The sequence below is a fragment of the Schistocerca americana genome, chromosome 7 (genome assembly GCF_021461395.2).
Source record: "Schistocerca americana isolate TAMUIC-IGC-003095 chromosome 7, iqSchAmer2.1, whole genome shotgun sequence".
In the NCBI taxonomy this organism is placed as follows: domain Eukaryota; kingdom Metazoa; phylum Arthropoda; class Insecta; order Orthoptera; family Acrididae; genus Schistocerca; species Schistocerca americana.
Window position 1 is genome coordinate 513,145,754 of NC_060125.1, and position 19,427 is coordinate 513,165,180.

Consider the following 19,427-nt stretch of genomic DNA (forward strand, 5'->3'; position numbering starts at 1 on the left):
ATTTCTCCACATTTAGGGGTAGCTGCCATTCATCGCACCAACTGGAAATTTTGTCTAAGCCATCTTGTATCTTCCTACAGTCACTCAACTTTGACATCTTACCATAAACCACGGCATCATCAGCAAACAGCCACAAATTGCTACCCATCCTGTCCATCAAATCATTTGTGTATATAGAGAACACCAGTCGTCCTATCACACTTCCCTGTGGCACTCATGACGATACCCTAGTCTCTGAAGAACACTCGCTGTAGAGGACAACAAACTGGATTCTATTATTTAAGAAGTCTTCATGTTCCTCACATATCTATGAACTTACTCCATATACTTGTACCTCCATTAACAGCCTGCAATGGATCACCATGTCAAATGCTGTCCAAAAATCTAGAAATCTGTCTGTTCACTTTCATCCATAGTTTTCAGTATATCATGGGACAAAAGGGCAAGCTGAGTTTTGCACAAGTGATGCTTTCTAAAAATGTGCTGATTCATGGATATAAGCTTCTCGGTCTCCAGAAAGTTTATTATATTCAAACTGAGAAAATGTTCAAGGATTTTGCAGCAAACAGAAGTTACAGATATTGGTCTGTAATTTTGTGGGTCTGTTCTTTTACTCTTCTTATATACTGGACTCACCTGCGCATTTTTCCAGTCACTTGGGATTTTCAGCTGGGGGAGAGATTCACAATAAAAGCAAGCTAGGTAAGGGGCCAATGCCATAGAGTACTCTTTGTAAAATCGAACTGGGATTCCATCTAGAGCTGACGATTTACTTGCTTTCAAATCTTACAGTTATTTCTCTATGCCAGATATGCTTATTACTATGTTGGTTCCAGGCCCTACAGACTGGAACCGCATGACTGCTATGGTCGCAGGTTCAAATCCTGCCACGGGCATGGCTGTGTGTGATGTCCTTACGTTAGTTAGGTTTAAGAAGTTCTAAGTTCTAGGGGACTGATGACCTCAGAAGTTAAGTCCCATAGTGCTCAGAGGCATTTGAACCATTACTATTACTATGTCATCCATACAGGAGTCTGTCTGATGGTCAAATGACAGTATGTTTGTACGATTCTCCTGTGCCAACGATTTCTTGAATGTGAAATTTAAAACTTTGGCTTTTGTTTTGCTATCTTCACTTGCCACACCAGACTGACCAACAAGGGACTGAATGGAAGCCTTAGACCCACTTAGAAATTTTAGATATGACCAGAATTTTCTCGGTTTCTCTGCCATATTTTTTGCTAAGGTGTGATAGTGGTAGTGGTATACTTCATGCATAAATCTTTTCACAGAACTAACCTTTGCTTGTTGTCATTTGTGTGTTCCCCTGTGGACCACGGGTGCAACAGCCCCTGCTTCCTCAGCATCCACTGAACTTTGTTGTTAAACTTTGCCCATGATTCCCCTATATACATCTTAGTAGAAAGGACCCAGAATAGAGCCCTGTGGCACTTCACAATTTATGTCTCTCCATTCTGATAATATCATTCCATCACACAAATTGTCTGACCTATCTAAGACTACTTTCTGTTTCCTATCTGTCAGGTATGACTGACACCAGTTATTTGCTACACCATTTATTCCTAGATGGTCTGCCTTCAGTAATGGTATTTGGAAAACATCCTTGTTAAAATTAATTGAGGGCGGCCAGTAAAAATAAACCCATTTAAAAAGTACTTAAGTAGTGTCATATAAATTAGCAAAGACACCCCCAATGTTCATAGAAACAGAACCCAACCCCATGAAGAGGCGAAGTGGTCAACAAATAATAATCAGCAGAGCATGGGGTGAATAGTGCAGGGAATGGGGCACTAAGGCAGAAAGAACTGTAGTTACTGTAATAAATATGGTTAAAATGTATAACAAGATGCATAGAATTGGAATCCATCAGAAACAGAACCCATTAACCGGCCCTGTTACAACAAAGACAAAAACAAACATATAAAATGTATGTTTGACCATCACCTACTTTTATTTTAAACCCAAATATCGACCATTTTCAGTCACAGACCATCTTCATGGATTAGGGTTAAAACAGTTTAAGCCACATCATCACATGTGTCATTACTTAAATATAGGCCACATCTCTTGTGTAGAGCAAGTCATGAATTTCAGTACATGATACAGGACTTTTAGATGGAAACATGTTAATAAAAAGTGTAAACAGCTCTGTTTACATGTATTATTAATATTTTTTCTTCTAAAAGTCTTGTGTTGTATACTGGAATTCATGACATGCTCTAAAATGAGTTGTGTCCATTATTTAAGTAGTCACAGGGGTGATGTTGTGGCTTAAACTGTTTTAATTCTAATCCGTGAAGATGGTCTGTGAGTGAAACTGATCGATATTTGGGTTTAAAACAAAAGAAGCTGATGGTCAAAGATGCATTTTATACATACTTGACGGCTGTTGATAGTCACTTTCCAAAAGTGTTTAATGATAAAAACCCCAGAAAGAGAAAGTTATACAACATTAAAAATTGGGAAGCAAGAAGTTAATTAAGTCATTGGGCCTACATGTGCATCTGTAGGCAAATTGAATGCGAATGAAGGATGCAAAGTATTTAAACAAACCTTAACATTGTTAAGAACCAATAATAAATTAGTCAAAACCACGAGTGAATATCAGATAATATGAATAAATCATCAATTAACAGATGTTTGTAGTTTTATCAAGGTCAATTTGCCAATGATTTATGGATTTGGGTGTCAAAACTGTGGCATTATGGAAAACGTGCTTATGTAACATGGAGAGGTCAATAAACATCATGGTTTAACAGAAAAATGCAGACTTCAAGCAGAGTTAGTCAGCAACCCTGGACCCAGTACAGACATGTGCACCATATGTCCACTTTTACTGAAGCCAGTAAAGAGGTAAATCAATCTCATTGACTTTGTTGTGATGCTTTTAGTTTTGGATTTATAAATACATGATGTTACACCAATGTTTGGTTTTTATCTTTTATTTATTTATTTCATCTCTGAGCAGTTTGCATGCTATTGGTGTTAACAGTTTGTTCAAACTGAGTAATGCATAAGGGCAGATATAATAATAAAGAAAACTGTGAAATCATTAAGATTTACATATAAACATGCAACGAGTATAAGTTAAAATCTTAGATCTTCTTTTACACAATCAAAAAATTTTTCTGTGGCATAAAAAGCCTCCTCTTTAAGCTGATTTTGTAGAACATTTCTGAAGATTTTTAATGAAGAAGAGGCAGTGCATGCTTCAGGTGGCAGTGCACTGAACAGCTTTACTCCAAGCTTTTTTTAGTCTTGCTTAGTCTTGTAAAGGGTTGGTCGACCTTTTCTTTGTTATATGTGTTGTGTCAATTAAATGATTGCCTTAATATGTGGCTCTCTTGGTTTTCTTTTTTGTAGACTACGCAGCTAAGTATAAATAAAGATGGGACTGTCACAACATCCAGTTTCTTTAAAAGTGACCTACAAGATATACTGTTTTCGAAAATATCCACAACATATCTGATAGCCTTTTTCTGTCACATAAAAACTCTTTTTGCCTGAGTGCAGCTGCCTTGAAACAATATGCAGTATGTTATGTGGCTATGGAAAAAAATGCATAATATGAACTGACATCATGTTTTCACTCACACATGTCCTCAGTTTATGTAGTAGACATATGACTCTTGATAATTTAGTGCATACAGGACTTGTGTTGGGTTCCAAGTTAATCTGGAATCCAACTGTACACCAAAAAGTTTAACCAACACATACTGTTAGTACAGTATCAACTTAAAATTACACTTTCAGTTTTATTCTGATTTACAATTAATTCATTCACTTTAAATCAGTTACTAGAGATTCTTATGCTCGCTTTTCTTTGTACCTTTAGATCCTCTATGTCATTTCTAGTTGCAATGAAAGTGGTAGCATCAAAATACAGAACAGATATACATGACATGATAGTAGGTAGGCCATTAATATCAACTACAAACAATCCCTGTATGGAGACTTAGGACACACCTCTTGAAACATTTTGGAATCCAGAGCTCATACCATTCGAGTGTACCTTCTGCTTCTTATTGTCATGAAACAATTCTATCAGGGTGAGTTCTGTATCTCAAACGTCATAGCACCTAAGTTTATCTATTATAATCAATTGAGTCACAAGGCCAAATGCTTCTTTAGATCAATCAATAACGCATCAACAAATGATTTTACTTCAAAGGCACTGAGTATTGTAAAAACAACATTTTCAACAGCTTTCAGTGTAGATCAATTTTCCCTGAAGCAATATTGAGTGTTTGTCGGTGTTCCATTGCTGGTGACATATTTGTAAATTTGTTGGTACACACAGTGTTCTACTATTTTTAAAGTATTGATACAAGACGAGTAGGATGGTAGTTATCAGTACATGATTGCCTCCTTTTTTATGTAGAAGGATAACTGTTATTATTTTTCAGCAAGCTGGAAAAGAACAACTAGTATGAACTCAGTTTATTAGTACAGAAAGTGCTTGTAGTACAATTTCCACCAACTTTTTAATATGAAAATTTGAGGAACCACACAAGTTTTCTGATTTAAGCTGCTCAATTTTGCTATAGCTTCTGCAACATTAATGACAGCAATTTGCACCCACTTGAACGTAAATGTTGCAGTTCATTGTGCTGTATGAATAACTTTGGTTTTTCTAAATGTTCATTAATATCTGATTTATACTTTTTGTTATAACCTTTAATCACTAATAAATTGCATGGATATACAAACGTAGAAACAATAGCTGGTTACATGCTACCAATTCCGTATTGGTCATTCGACTGCCATGCCGTGACATGCGGCCGGCGCCGTTCATAGCTAGGTGGCACTCCCGCGCTCAGCCGAGTTGCGGAGCGCATCTATCGCCATTTGCGCATACTGACGTGGCGACACTATTAAATGTCGTGGCACTGTCACAACACTTTTCCCCCCTTGAAAAAAAAACACTCACTTCCTGGGAGACACGGACAGCGTTGAGACATCCATGGCCTCTTGGGAGGCCCCGAGAAGATCCTGCGGAGAACATGAGAGTACAATCGAAAATGACCAGGACGGAAGCCCGTGCATGGAACGTGCCTCCTGGACGAGATGATGGGTGAAAACTCCGGAGCAGCATCCATAGGTGTCGTGGACCTGGGGGTGTGCTCCAGCGAGATGGGTCCCGGAGAAGGCGGCGTCATGACTGGGGCCGGTTCCGGTGTACTCGGAAGCGGTAGCAACGTCGGCTGCAGCAACACGCACGAGAGATCGGGAGCAGCGACAGGACTGGCTTCTCGGGCTGGTGGAGGCGAAGGAAGGGGTGGTGGTAAAGGCGTGGCCACCACTCGTGGGCGCATCTGGTCGTAATGGCGAACAACCATGCCATCGTCCGTACATATTTCACAAAGCCAGCGGCTGTGAAGAGCCTTGACCACCCCTGGAATCCATTTAGGGCGAGATCCATACTCTCGTGCCCACACGTTGGCGCCCACCGAGTATTTTCCCGCACGAGGGGACACAGCACAAGGCCTGACAGGGTGAAGCAGGTGCAGTAGAGTGCGCGGTTGGTGGCCATGCAAGAGTTCAGCAGGGCTGCGATCACCCAGAGGCGTGAAAAGATAAGAACTAAGAAAATGCAACAGAGCGTCATCTGTGGAAAAATCACTAAGGAATTTTTTCATCTGGCTTTTGAAAGTGTGGACAAGGCGCTCGACCTCCCCTCCCATGGAAGGGCAGTGCTGTAACATGATGAATCCCGTGTCCAGTACAAAAATCATGGAAGGCCTGCGAAGAGAACTGAGGGCCATTGTCCGTGACAATCGTGGATGGAAGACCTTCTAGCGCAAAGATTTTGGACAAAGCCAGCATTGTCGCCACAGTGGTGGGCGACAGACATCGAACAACAAACGGAAACTTCGAGAAGGCGTCAATCAACAGCAGCCAATAAATGCCCAGGAAGGGGCCGGCAAAGTCAGCGTGCACCCATTCCCATGGCTGCGCCGGGTCAGGCCATGGAGAGGGCATTGTACGGGGTGCAGCCAGTTGTTGAGCACACCGACCACACGCAGCGACCATGTGGGCGATGTCCGAATCAATACTGGACCAATAAACGTGCCTGCGGTCCAGGGACTTAGTCCGAGAAATCCCCCAATGGCCTTCATGCAACAGTTTGAGAACATCTTTGCGAAGAGAGGCTGGCACCACGACCCGTGGAGATGCGCCATCCGTGGCCAGAAGAACAACACCATTACGAACAGACAGACGAAGGCGCAAGGCATGGTAGTTGCGAAGGGGTTCCGATGCCCGGCCCTTGGTCGTGTCCGGCCAATCCCGTTGAATAAAACCGATCACCTTACGCAGGACCAGGTCCCGCGCAGTAGCCGATGCGACCTGCGAACCTGTAAGCGGAAAACCCTCGACCACACGACGTTCTGCCTCATCAATGTGGAAACAGGGTGGTTCATCTCGATCGAAAACCGGGTCGGGGCCCATCGGCAAACGCGACAATGCGTCAGGGTTGGCGTCCTGGGCCATGGGGCGATAGTGAATCTCATAGTGAAAACGAGACAAGTATAAAGCCCAACGTTGCAGGCGGTGAGCTGCCTTATCTGGAAGCGATGCCGATGGGCTGAACAGAGAGATCAGAAGCTTGTGGTCGGTGATGAGGTGAAACTTAGAACCATACAAAAAAAAGCTGAAGTTTTTTAGAGCATAAATGATAGCGAGCGCCTTCTTTTCGATTTGAGAATAACGCCGTTGCGCATCGTTGAGGGTCTTGGAAGCATAGGCGATGGGTTGTTCCGACCCATCCTCATACCGATGGGCGAGAACAGCCCCTAGGCCATACTGGGACGTGTCAGTCGCCAGAACCAAGTGCTGACCCGGACGGAATGTGGCAAGACAAGGCGCCGACTGCAAATGAGCCTTCAGGCGGACGAAAGCCTGCTCACACTCGTCGGACCAACAGAAAGGAATGTTTTTGCGTAACAGCTGATGCAGAGGATGAGCTACCGCCGCCGCGGATGGAATGAATTTGTGATAATAAGCAATCTTGCCTAGAAATGCCTGAAGTTCTTTTACCATAGACGGCTGGGGTAAAGCGGTAATGGCCGCAACATGCTGACGTAGAGGACGTATACCCTCACGGGACAAGTGGAAATCAAGATACATGATGGAGGGTTGGAATAACTGTGACTTGTCCAGATTGCACTTCAACCCAGCCGAATGCAGAACCCGAAACAGTGAACGCAAATTGCGAAGGTGCTCCTCAGTGGAGGCCCCCGTGACAACAATGTCATCCAGATAGTTTATGCAGCTGGGAACGGGAGCTGTGAGCTGTTCCAAACACCGCTGAAAAATGGCCGGCGCACTAGCGACGCCAAACGGTAACCGCTGGTACTGATACAACCCACAAGGAGTGTTGATGACGAGAAATTCCTTGGAAGATGCATCCAACGGCAACTGATGGTGTGCCTCCGATAAGTCAAGTTTGGAAAAGAACTGGGCCCCAGCGAGCTTGGTAAATAACTCCTCAGGATGGGGAAGAGGATAAGTGTCAATGAGGCTCTGAGCGTTGACAGTGGCTTTAAAATCACCACACAATCACAGACTCCCGTTTGGTTTAGAAACCACCACGATTGGCGATGCCCATTCGCTGGAGGTAACAGGAAGGAGAATCCCTGAAACTGTTAACCTGTCTATCTCAGGCTTGACAGGTGCACGCAACGCCACCAGAATAGGGCGTGCCCGGAAAAACTTAGGGCGAGTTGTAGGTTTAAGAGTAATGTGGGCTTCAAAATCCTTGGCATGACCCAGACCAGCAGAGAACACGGACGAGAATTCAGACCACAATCCATCCAGCTGTTGATACGGAATATCCTCAGATATGAGGTGCACATCATCATCAATGGAGAACCCAAACAACTGGAAAGCATCATAACCGAACAGGTTTTCAGTGCCCGCATGATCCACCACATAAAACGTGACGGTCCTAACAACAGACTTGTAGGCAGTGGAAGCATCAAACTGGCCAACAATAGGAATTTTCTGTTTATTATAAGTTCTCAGATTTCGCGTAGCTGGAGACAAGGGAGGGGAGCCCAACTCCAAATACGTGCGAGAATTAATGAGAGTTACTGCAGAGCCAGTGTCCACTTACACGCGAATGTCTTTATCCAGAACACGAACAGTAACAAACAACTTATTTGTTTGAGAAAGCACACAGTTAACATCCATGTCCGATGCCTCGTCCTCGTCGACAGGAACTTTAGGGGACTGACACACAGAAGCAATGTGGCCTTTTTTCCTACATGAATTACACGTGGCCCAATGTTTTGGACACATGGCCCTGTCATGCTGTACAAAACAACGTGGACAAGAAGGAAGTGCAGAACGAACCTGCTTCTGTGGTTGCTGTTTTCGCTGCGAGCGTGGTGGCCCAACGCAACGTTGTTGACGTGAGTGAACCGCCGCCACATCGTCGATCCCCTGGGAAACAGGCAAATTGTCCGTGTCGAAAGGGGTCTGTATAGTGCCTACATCACACCACGTGTCTATTTGCGCACCAGCAGCGTGAGACAGTTCAAAAGATTGAGCGATGCTTAGAACTTCTGACAACGACGGGTTTGGCAGTTGTAAGGCACGTTGCCGAACTTCTTTATCAGGAGCAAGCCGTAGAATAGCATCCCTAACCATTGAATCAGCATAAGACTCATGATGAGTGTCCGTGACAAACTGACATTTCCTACTCAGACCGTGTAGTTCTGCTGCCCAAGCCCGGTAAGATTGATGGGGCTGTTTACGACACCGGTAGAACGCCACGCGGGCGGCAATGACGTGGGTGTTTTTTCAGTAAGACAGAGGAAGACAGACGATGAGTAAGCGACGTCGACAACACCTGAATAGCAGCTGTCAGCTGTGTTTGTTGTTCAATGAGCGCTTGCATAAGCTGTTCCATGTCTGCCCCGACACGAACACACAAATCCACAATGAAGGAACAAAAATATCCGATCCTCATCGCCAAAAAGTGTTATAACCTATAATCACTAATAAATTGCATGGATATACAAACGTAGAAACAATAGCTGGTTACATGCTACCAATTCCGTATCGGTCATTCGACTGCCATGCCGTGACATGCGGCCGGCGCCGTTTGTAGCTAGGTGGCGCTCCCGCGCTCAGCCGAGTTGCGGAGTGCCTCTATCGCCGTTTGTGCGTACTGACGTGGCGGCACTATTAAATGTCGTGGCACTGTCGCAACACTTCTCATTCTGTTGATTTGGTTATCCTTTGTTACCAGAATTAATAAAGAAGTTATGCATTTCATCAAGCGTTATACTGGTAGTATCACAAATGGTTTTATTAGTATTACCAAGTTCCTATTTGATCTCTCCAAGCAGGTTTTTGAGGTACAGAGATACAACAAGATGGTTGAAACCTGAAATTGATAGCAGTGAATTTTTGGAGAAAATTTAAATGTACTTCAAAAAATTTAAATGAAAATCGAAAGAATAGGCTTATGGGAAACGAAGGTAGTGTATTTGTTGCAGTAGACAAGAAACTCAGATCCACTGAAACAGAAAATGAAGCTGCATGTGAGATTGTTTGGCCAAGACTCAGTGTAAAGAGGTGGGCATAAAATGGTAAATGGATCATTCTACTGCCTGTCAGATTCATCTCATGATGTAACTGAAAACTTCAGAGAAAATCTCAGTCCACTTGTATGTAAGCAGTCCAACTGTACTGTAATCATTGGTAGAAACTTTAATTATTCAACAATCAATTGGGAAAATTACAGTTTTATTAGTGGTGGGTGTGATAAGCCATCCTGTGAAACATTACTAAATGCCTTCTCAGAAAACTACCTAGAATAGTTAGGAACCCCACTCATGACGGAAATACATTGGATCTAATGGCAGCAAATACACCCAACCACCTTGAGGAATTCCACATCGAAACAGGTATCAGTGACCATGCTGCAGTTGTGGCAACAATGATTACCAAATTACAAAGGGCAACTAAAACAAGCAGAAAGATATATATGTTCAGGAAACCACATAATAAAGTAGTACTGTCATACCTCAATGAGGAAATTGAAACTTTCAGCACAGGGCAGCAGCATGTAGAGAAACTATGGCTAAAGCAACACTTGATCATGCACTGGATAGGTATGTACACAACAGCACAGTTCATAATGGAAGGGACCCTCCATGGTATACACACGCACAGTATAGAAACATCTAAAGAAACAGAGACTACTGCATAATAGGTGTAAAACAAAGCACAGGTCTATAAATAGAGAGAAGCTGAAGGAAACACATTTGGCTGTCAAGATGGACAATGTGAGAAGCCTTCAGTGGCCACCATAGCAGAATACTGTCAAATGATCTTTCACAAAATCCAAAGAAATTCTGGTCGTATGTAAAAGATTTCATGTCATTGAACATATTACAGTAACTACAGTCATATAATGACATGTCAATCCTTTACAAAGGAAAACCCTGAAGTACTGCCCCAGTTTTATCCAAGTACTGCTGAAAAGGTGAGTGAAATCAGGATTAGCGTCAGTGGTGCTGAGAAGCAGCTAGAATGTTAAAACTGAACAGACCCTGTCAGATTTTATTTTGAAATTGCGGCTGCTGGGTTAGCCCCTCTTCTAATCATAATCTATTATACATTCCTCAAACAAAAAACCGTGCCCAGTAGTTGGAAGAGAGCACTGCTAGCAGCCATCTACAAGAAGGGTAGTAGAAATGATGCACAAAATACCGTCCAAAATCTTTGATATCAATTCATTGTAGAATCTTAGAACACATTCTGAGCTCAAACATGATGAGGATCTTGAACAGAATGGCCTCCTCCATATCAGTCAGCATAGATTCTGACAACATCAATCCTGTGAAACCCAACCTGCACTTTTCTCACTTGAGATACTGAAAGCTTTGGATGAAGGCAATTAGGCAGATGCAGTACTTCTTGATTTTGGAAAAGCATTTGACTCAGTGCCACACCTACACTTATTGTCAAAAGTGTGATCATATGCAGTATAAAGTGAAATTTGTGACTGGACTGAGAATTTTTTGTTAGGGAGGACACAGCATGTTGCCTCGGACAGAACATCATTGTCAGATGTAGAAGTAACTTTAGGTGTGCCCCAGGGAAGTGTGTTGGAACCCTTGCTGTTCATGTTGTATATTAATGATGTTGTGGACAATATTAATAGTAACATCAGGCTTATGCAGGTGCTGCAGTTATCTATAATGGAGTACTACCTGAAAGAAGTTGCAAAAATATTCAGTCAGATCTTCATAAAATTTCAAAGTGGTGCAGAAATAGGTGATTTGCTTTAAATTTTCAGAAATATAGAACTGTGCATTTCACAAAACAAACAAAAAAACACAGTATCCTATGGCTACAACATTGCAATGGAATGATCAAATAGGCTCAGTTGTAGGTGAAGCAGGTGGTAGACTTCAGTTATCGGTAAAGTACTGGGGAAGTGCAATCAGTCAACAAAGGAGATTGCTTACAAATCACTCATGTGACCCATTCTATAATACAGGGTGTACGTAAAGTCTGGGAACACTTTCAATTATTTATTGCACAAGAACCAAACACTGTACCGGTAATTTTTTTTTACCCCCAATGTATACTGCCACAACGTAGTTTGGTAATTTGCCATTGGTCAGTGCTAGTCACAAACACATGGCGAGTTCAGGTGCGGAGCGAGCGAGTTCGACAAAAACAAGTGTGCTACAGCTGTTCAACGGATTTTTAGAACCAAGAATGGTAAGAAGCCACCAACAAGGTAGACCATTTACCACTGGCACAACAAATTCCTTATGACGGGTTGCTTGTGCCCGGCAAAAAGAAGCAGACGTCCCAGTGGGAGTGAAATGAATGTGGAGCACATAAGAGAGACATTCATAAGGAGTCCAAAGAAATCAGTGTGTCATGCATCTCATGAACTCAAAATGGCTCCAATGACAGTGTGGAAAGTCCTGCGACAGAAGCTGTCTATGAAACCATTCAAATTGGAGCTAGTGCAGAAGCTCAATGACGATGACAAAGACAAGCATTTTGAGTTTTGTTCGCAGCTGCAACAATTGTATGAGGATGGGTATGGCATCACTGATCGCTTCATTTTTAGCGACAAAGCCACTTTTCACACTAATGGGAAAGTGAACAAGCATAATTGTCTAATTTGGGGTGCAAAGCATCCACACGGATGCATTGAATCCGAGTGTGATTCCCCAAAGGTAAATGTTTTTTGTGCCATGTCATGCCGAAAACTGTACAGATCATTCTTCTTCACCGAGAGCACTGTCACTGGATATTCCTACTTGGAGATGTTGCAGCAATGGCTGATGCCTCAAATGCAATTGGACTCTCTGTTCACCTTTCAGCAGGATGGGGGTCCACCCTATTTTCATCGCGAAGTTCATGGGTACCTGAACATGGAGCTCCCGCAATGATGGATTGGCCGTGCTACAGAAGTGGATAGCTGTTTTGTGAAATGGCCTCCCCGATCACCAGATCTAACTCTGAGTTATATTTTCCTGTAGGGACACATTAAAGATCTGGTGTATGTACTGCCTCTACCATGTGATGTAGCAGAGCTCTGGGAGAGAAAATGGGAAGCGACTGCCACAGTTGACGATGCCATGCTGGGACGGGTATTGCAAGAATTAGATTACTGTATTGACATCTACTAGGTCACCCATAGTTCGCATATCAAATGTTTGTAAAAAAACTTTCAGAGTTTCTCTTAAAAATGCAATATGTATGACATCTGTACAATGTTCTTGTGCAATAAATAATTGAAACTATTCATGGACTTTATGTACATCCTGTATTGTTCAAGTGTGTGAGACCCATACCAAATAGGACTAATAGCAAATACTGAACAATACAGAGAAGGGGCAGCACTAATCATCACAGGTTTGTCTGAGCCACAGAGGAGTTACACAGTGATGCTGAAGGTCCTGAACTGACTGACTTCTGAAGATAGACATAAACTATCCTGAGAAAGTCTACTAACAAAGTTTTAAGAACTGGCTTTAAATGATGACTCTAGGAATATACTGCAAAAACATACATATCATTGAGATAAGGATCATAAGGACAAGATTAGAATAATTACGGTATGCACAGGCATTCAAACAATCATTCTTCCCACACTCCATATGTTAATGAAACGGGAAGAAACTAATAATTGGTATAATGTGATGTACCCTCTGCCTTGCACTTTGTGGAGGTCTGCAGAGTATAAATGTAGATGTAGATGTATATGGGGATTGCTGAATACAGTTACCATTTGCCATTTGTTTTATAATTTCTGATCTACAACTTTTCTTGGTTTATTTACTGTGTCAATGAAATACAAACTAACAATGATAAATTGCACCATAAAGTTGTCTTGTTGAATGTTCATTAACACAATACAAATTTATAGCTCATAAACAGCTCTAAAATCTGGCCACAGTTTGAGTTTTACCCCTAATGTCAATATTTTTTGGTGTCTCCAATAGAAACAAGCTTGATATCGCCATATTTCATGTCCAGGTAATTAGTGAGACTCTCTACATGTTTAGCAAACACAGTAACATTAGATTGTGGGTTATTGCAGACAGAGACAAGTATTAGCTTAATAGAGAAAAAAATACAATTGCAATTTCAAAAACTTCCTCTCCAGAAAAAATTCTATTTTTAGTCTGTCATAGCTAATGCATTGTTTACAAAAATAGCTACTCATCTATGGGTGATTTTAATCTTATAGGAAGTACTTGCTAGCTCACATTCTTCAGGAATGTATGACATAGATTCAGCTTGTGCGAGCCAGTGCTCATTTACATAGAAGATATGGTATAGGGGGGTTTGTATTTAAGATGATGTCCATTTAATTTGTGTTTGACTGATTGCTCATTTAAGTGGAAGATTATACGCTTAAGGTAAGTAGCTACTTATAGGGAAGGCACACAACTGTTACGTTCTACAGTCAACAGGTTTAAGAACCGGCCATAACCCAGTGTTCTGATTTTCCCTAGATCTAGACAGTGTAAACCTACAACTGACATTTTGATTAGCTGTACTGTAATCTTGTGTGTGGGGGCCTTTCTGATGTACTTGTGACTTATTTTTTATTTTCTGTTGTTTTGTGGAGAAAATGTTTCTTGTCCAGCTTTGTTTAGAAAGCACTTTTCCCCTCCATGTATTTGGCAACAACTGTTCAGTGTATTATCACAGTCCACAACTGATGGTAATTCAGATTGGTTGTTTTGCCCAAGATTTACACTTTTCATATGATTTATCATTTTCTGAATGTTGTTTTCCTTTGCCACTACAGTCCATTTATCTGCAGGGCAGTCCTTTTCTTCCATAGGCTTCAAAATGTTTTGCTGTGACAGCAGCTCATGATTCTGTGGTAAAAGTTTATTTTCACTTGTTATACACTAATTATGACTGCAGACTCATTATTCATTCCATCAGTTTCATAATATTTTACTTAAATTTTAGTCAGGCTTTCTTTTTATGACTAATATTAACATATTTTGCAAAGAAATATTAACACTTTTAACTTGTCACTATCTTTATGTAATCTACTCCAGTCAGCAAATTTTTTGCAAGTGAAGATACTTCCTAAAGCGCATATCTGGAATACAGTACATGAATTACAACCAGGCAGCCTACACTAACGATTCTTCCAAACCTCTGCACATATCATCATGGGATCAACAACCAAGAAAGTTCATCAATCTACATACAGAAGGCATGCAGAGTTGCTATTAAGAATGTCTGGGAACCATATTCTTTAATAGCTGTTTTTCTGTTGTGGAAGATGTTTGTTACCTACTCTTGAAATATGTATCCTCAGTTGCACAACTTCTCAAATTACTGGAGACTGCTGTATTATGAAGTGTTTACAATGTCCTGTAGGCCTTACAGCATCAAGATCAGGAAATATGCTCTCATTTTTAGATATGCTTATCTTTTGCTCACTGTCATGCATAGCAATACGGGTACTAAGAGTACAATAACAGGTAATTAAAGAAGACAGTCTTACACTGTCATGCATAGCAATACGGGTACTAAGAGTACAATAACAGGTAATTAAAGAAGACAGTCTTACACTGTCTTAGCTGACATTTAGATATAAATTTTCTTGATAAAAGAGCAAGAAAAGTACAGTAAGAATCTATGCCAACACAAAGGCATTGAGCGTCTGATCACCACCCATATCCATTCCATGTCCAATTCAGAAGGCGAACAGATGGTCAGAAGCTTCATAAAAATAGATGAGCAAACTACAGCTGACTCCAGGAAAGCACTCAGCAACTTCCTTGTCACCTACTGGGCTAGCCCAACATATGAATGTAGCCCTGCCAAAATTTTACATGGCCACAGAGCCCAAACCCTGTTCGACCCACTGTGCACAACTCCACGGACCCACTGACAATGCACACAGCCTTTATTACCATGTGAGCTCCTACACGTAGACTAGCTTTTTGGGACAGAATTATGGGTGGACCCATGGCATCATTTACATCTACATCTATACTCTGCAAACCACCTTGAGTTGCATGGCAGAGGGTATGTCCCACTGAACCAGTTATTAGGGTTTCTTCCCATTCCATTCACGTATGAAGTGTTGGTAGACTGATTGTTTGAATGCCTCTGTGCATGCAGTAATTCTTTAATATTATCATCACAATCCCCATGTAAGCAATACATAGGGGACTTTAATATATTCCTAGAATCATCATTTAAAGCCTGATCTTGAAACTTTGTTAACAGTCTTTCTTGCGATAGTTTATGTCTACCTTCAAGAGTCAGCCAGTTCAATTTCTTCAGTATCACTGTGACACTCTCCCACAGATCAAACAAACCTGTGACCATTCAAGCTGCACATGGGCCCTGCACATGGGCTGCAGCTGCACTGACCTACAACAGTCTCAAGCCAAGCAAGCCCTTGATGTCACCGTGTGGGCCTAGTAGTGCTGTACAAAAGCACCCTGTGCAGGTATGCGCATAGAGGTGCAGCCCGTGGGCCACAGCAGCACTGCTCTGCACTGAGTGAGCCCATTACATCATTGCACAGACCAGCAGGTGCCATGTGCAGGCACTAGTGTGCTACGGCCCATGGGCTTGTGGTAGCACTGATCACCATTACGAGCTATGGTCTACAAACAGCGAGTGGAGCAGTGCTTAGTGTACTGGTGCAATTTCTCCATTTTTTATCTTAACACAGAAAATGAGCAGAGAAACTAAATGAAGGAGCATATGTCAAGAAAATGGGAAGTAAAACTAGTCGGTGGTGAGTATACACCCACACTGCCTGAAATGAATCTTTAAAGTTCAGTTTGGACCGTATTTAAGCCTGTAGTGGATAGCAATGGAAACAATGTTAATTTTGTTAGCTGCTCACTGTGCAGTGACATTTATGCTCACGTTAAAGGGTGAAGTAGCACTCTGTACATTTCCAATCATCCATGCATGTTTCATAAACAAGTGTCTTGTGTGGATGAGAAATGCCTTCCTAAATCTGTTCAGGAAATAACTGTTGGTAAATGCGTGGCTACATGGGTATGAGACCTAAGGCTGTATGGAACTATAGGAAATGAAGGTTTTTTGGATCTTGTTCAGATATTAACCGACATTGGAGCTTTTGTGGAATAGCATCTGCAAAGCCTATTGTACCTCATCCCACAACAGTGTTGCAGCACATGGCAGAAAGTGCTGAAAGCCTAGGACATATAATTATGCCTGAAGTAACTGCTCACTTAACAACAGGTGACTGCGCAGCAACTACAGACATGTGGACATGCATCACAAGAAGAAACCATTATCTGGCATGTACTGCCTCCTATGTTGTTGACTGGATTCTCAGATCTCACGTTTTGTTTACAACCCAGTTTCCAGATGAACAAAAAACAGGTGACAACATTCAAAGAGAATTGTTGAGATGATTTATATCTCTTTGTATCCATGACTCTACTTTGAAAGACATGCATTTTACGACTGATTAACGTGCCAATAATATCACTGCACTGCGCTATTCTTCGCAATTAAACTGTTCCTGTCATAAGCTAAATACATTTCTAAGAAGATCACCGCCAGGGTGAACATCAGTCATCGGGAGTTGGAGTACGCAGGACTAATGACTCGTTCCTGGACTAGGAGGACTTAACACCGAGATGCTGTTCACTTAAGAAGGATGCAATGTTGCAGAAGAAGCCGAATAGCACCGTGGTGTAATGGTTATGGTACTAAACTGTTGCATGGAGGGTCGTGAGTTCAAGACTCACCTGGAATGTACAGTTTTAATTTCTATATTCGGTTTGAGTACATTCTAGAAGTATCCACAAATGTCAAGAATCATTGTACTGGAATGTTCTGTAGCTGTATATATACTGTAGGTGTTCGGGCTGGAGGCAGTTCACTCTGCGCTGTTGTATGTGCAAGTGCTGAATCAATCTTTGTTAATTGAAGTTAGTGGTTGTTATTCATCGAATTACACCTTCTTCTGTGTGACAATAACATTGATGTGGAAGTGACGTAGAAGCAGACTCGAGTACAAGTAGAAATAGAAATATACAGGAGTCTGTAAATACCAAAGTTACACAGGAAAGTGTGAATCTTACATCAAATGTTACAGAGCTTAAGGATGATGATATTATTAAATTCATGGTGAGTATACAATGTCAGTTAACTGAGAATATGCAGCGTTTAAATGATAAGTTTGATACTAAATTTGATTCACAAATGAGAAATTCGATATCTTACAAATAGAGTAGGAAGAACAATTAAATACTAAGTTTAGTAAAATAGAAATAAAAGTTTCCATGGATATGACTAACCTACACACCAAATTTATGGGTAAAATTGTTGAGATGGAGAATGAACGTGAAACTATTTCAAAGGGGCATAGTTTTTGTCAGATAAAATCTGTAACTGTGAAAGCAGTCACTTGAAGGCTAATGTACAAATTGAGGATCTGTCTAAAAAGATGTCAGAATTTGAAATAAACACTTGCAAGGGACCAAACTAAAAGATTAGATAATGATCTTTCTGAGTGGATAGAAATTAAAAATAAGGAAATAGAAGAGAAAGTCAATACCACTCTCAAGTTGAAACAAGATGAGGTAGTTAAGGAAAAACTGATGGGAAATGATGAACTTATCAAGTTCTTTACTAGTGAGTTTCAGGCTATTAAAGATAAAGTAATTGAAGAATGCAACTGTACGTGGGCTAATTCACTACCTATTTTTCACATGGCTCATCTGCAAAGGGGGTTGGTAGTGAACAGTTGCATTTGCACTCCTAATACTGAGTCATATATTGGCTAGCCTTTGAACAGCAGTAAATCGAAAACACAATTTTCCATATCACAACCTTGCGCAAAATGATGTACACTATACAAGTTCCAATCTCGATAAATAATAATCAGGCAATTCATACACATGGTTTATTGTCTCACACCTACACACTTTCACGTTGTTCCTTCACAGTTTATTCACATACACTGGTGCCCATGCTTACACTCACAGCAATTTACTGCTCCGAACTTTCCACCACAGTGGACAACGACCCAAGACCTCCTTTTCCCACTCCTATCCCCAGTCCTGAGTCGGGTCACGTTACACTACATTAATTTTTATAAGATTTAAATACTTAAACCTAAATACAGCATATAATTTTATACAGATTTATCACCAAATAATTTTATAATGGGTTAAAAAAAAAAGAAAAAAGATAAAAAACCACTATGGAATGGAACTATACTAAACCTATACTACATGAAGGAGGACAAGTGACATCTTATGGCTACAGTTAAGCCAATAATAATAAATAATAATCAATATAAACATAACACCTATTATACTAAAGAAACCTATGGAAATAATAATGTAATACGAATCACATTAGTACAGGAAAATCAAATTGTAAACACAGATATAATGATTTGAATAATCACTGTGGTAATTCATGCAGACATGCTATATACCCATAAGACAATCCTGATAGTATACAACCTTGGAAAGACCCTTCGACACCTGAAGTTTTGAGGGTAGATGCAAATGTAACTCAACAAGCACGAGAACCACAAGGACCGATACCACTTGGTAACGGAGCAACAAAGTCACGAAGGGAACAACTACCAAATTCTGACCTTACTGTACGTATTGTTGAACTACATGAACCACCGAATATGACATCTACTGAAAGGTTAAACTAGAACTGGTCACCAAAAACCTTCCTAGGATGACTGGAGAGGATGAGGAAGGCAGGCATCATTTTAAAGTGAATGTACTGAGGTACAATGATGATATGAATCTAAAGGAGGAACTGATTGAAGAAACACCTTACATTCTGAATAAGTGTGGATGAATTTTGCAGGCAGTAGTTCAAGCAGTAATGAATGGTATTGATGCTGAAATTTTGATTGATAC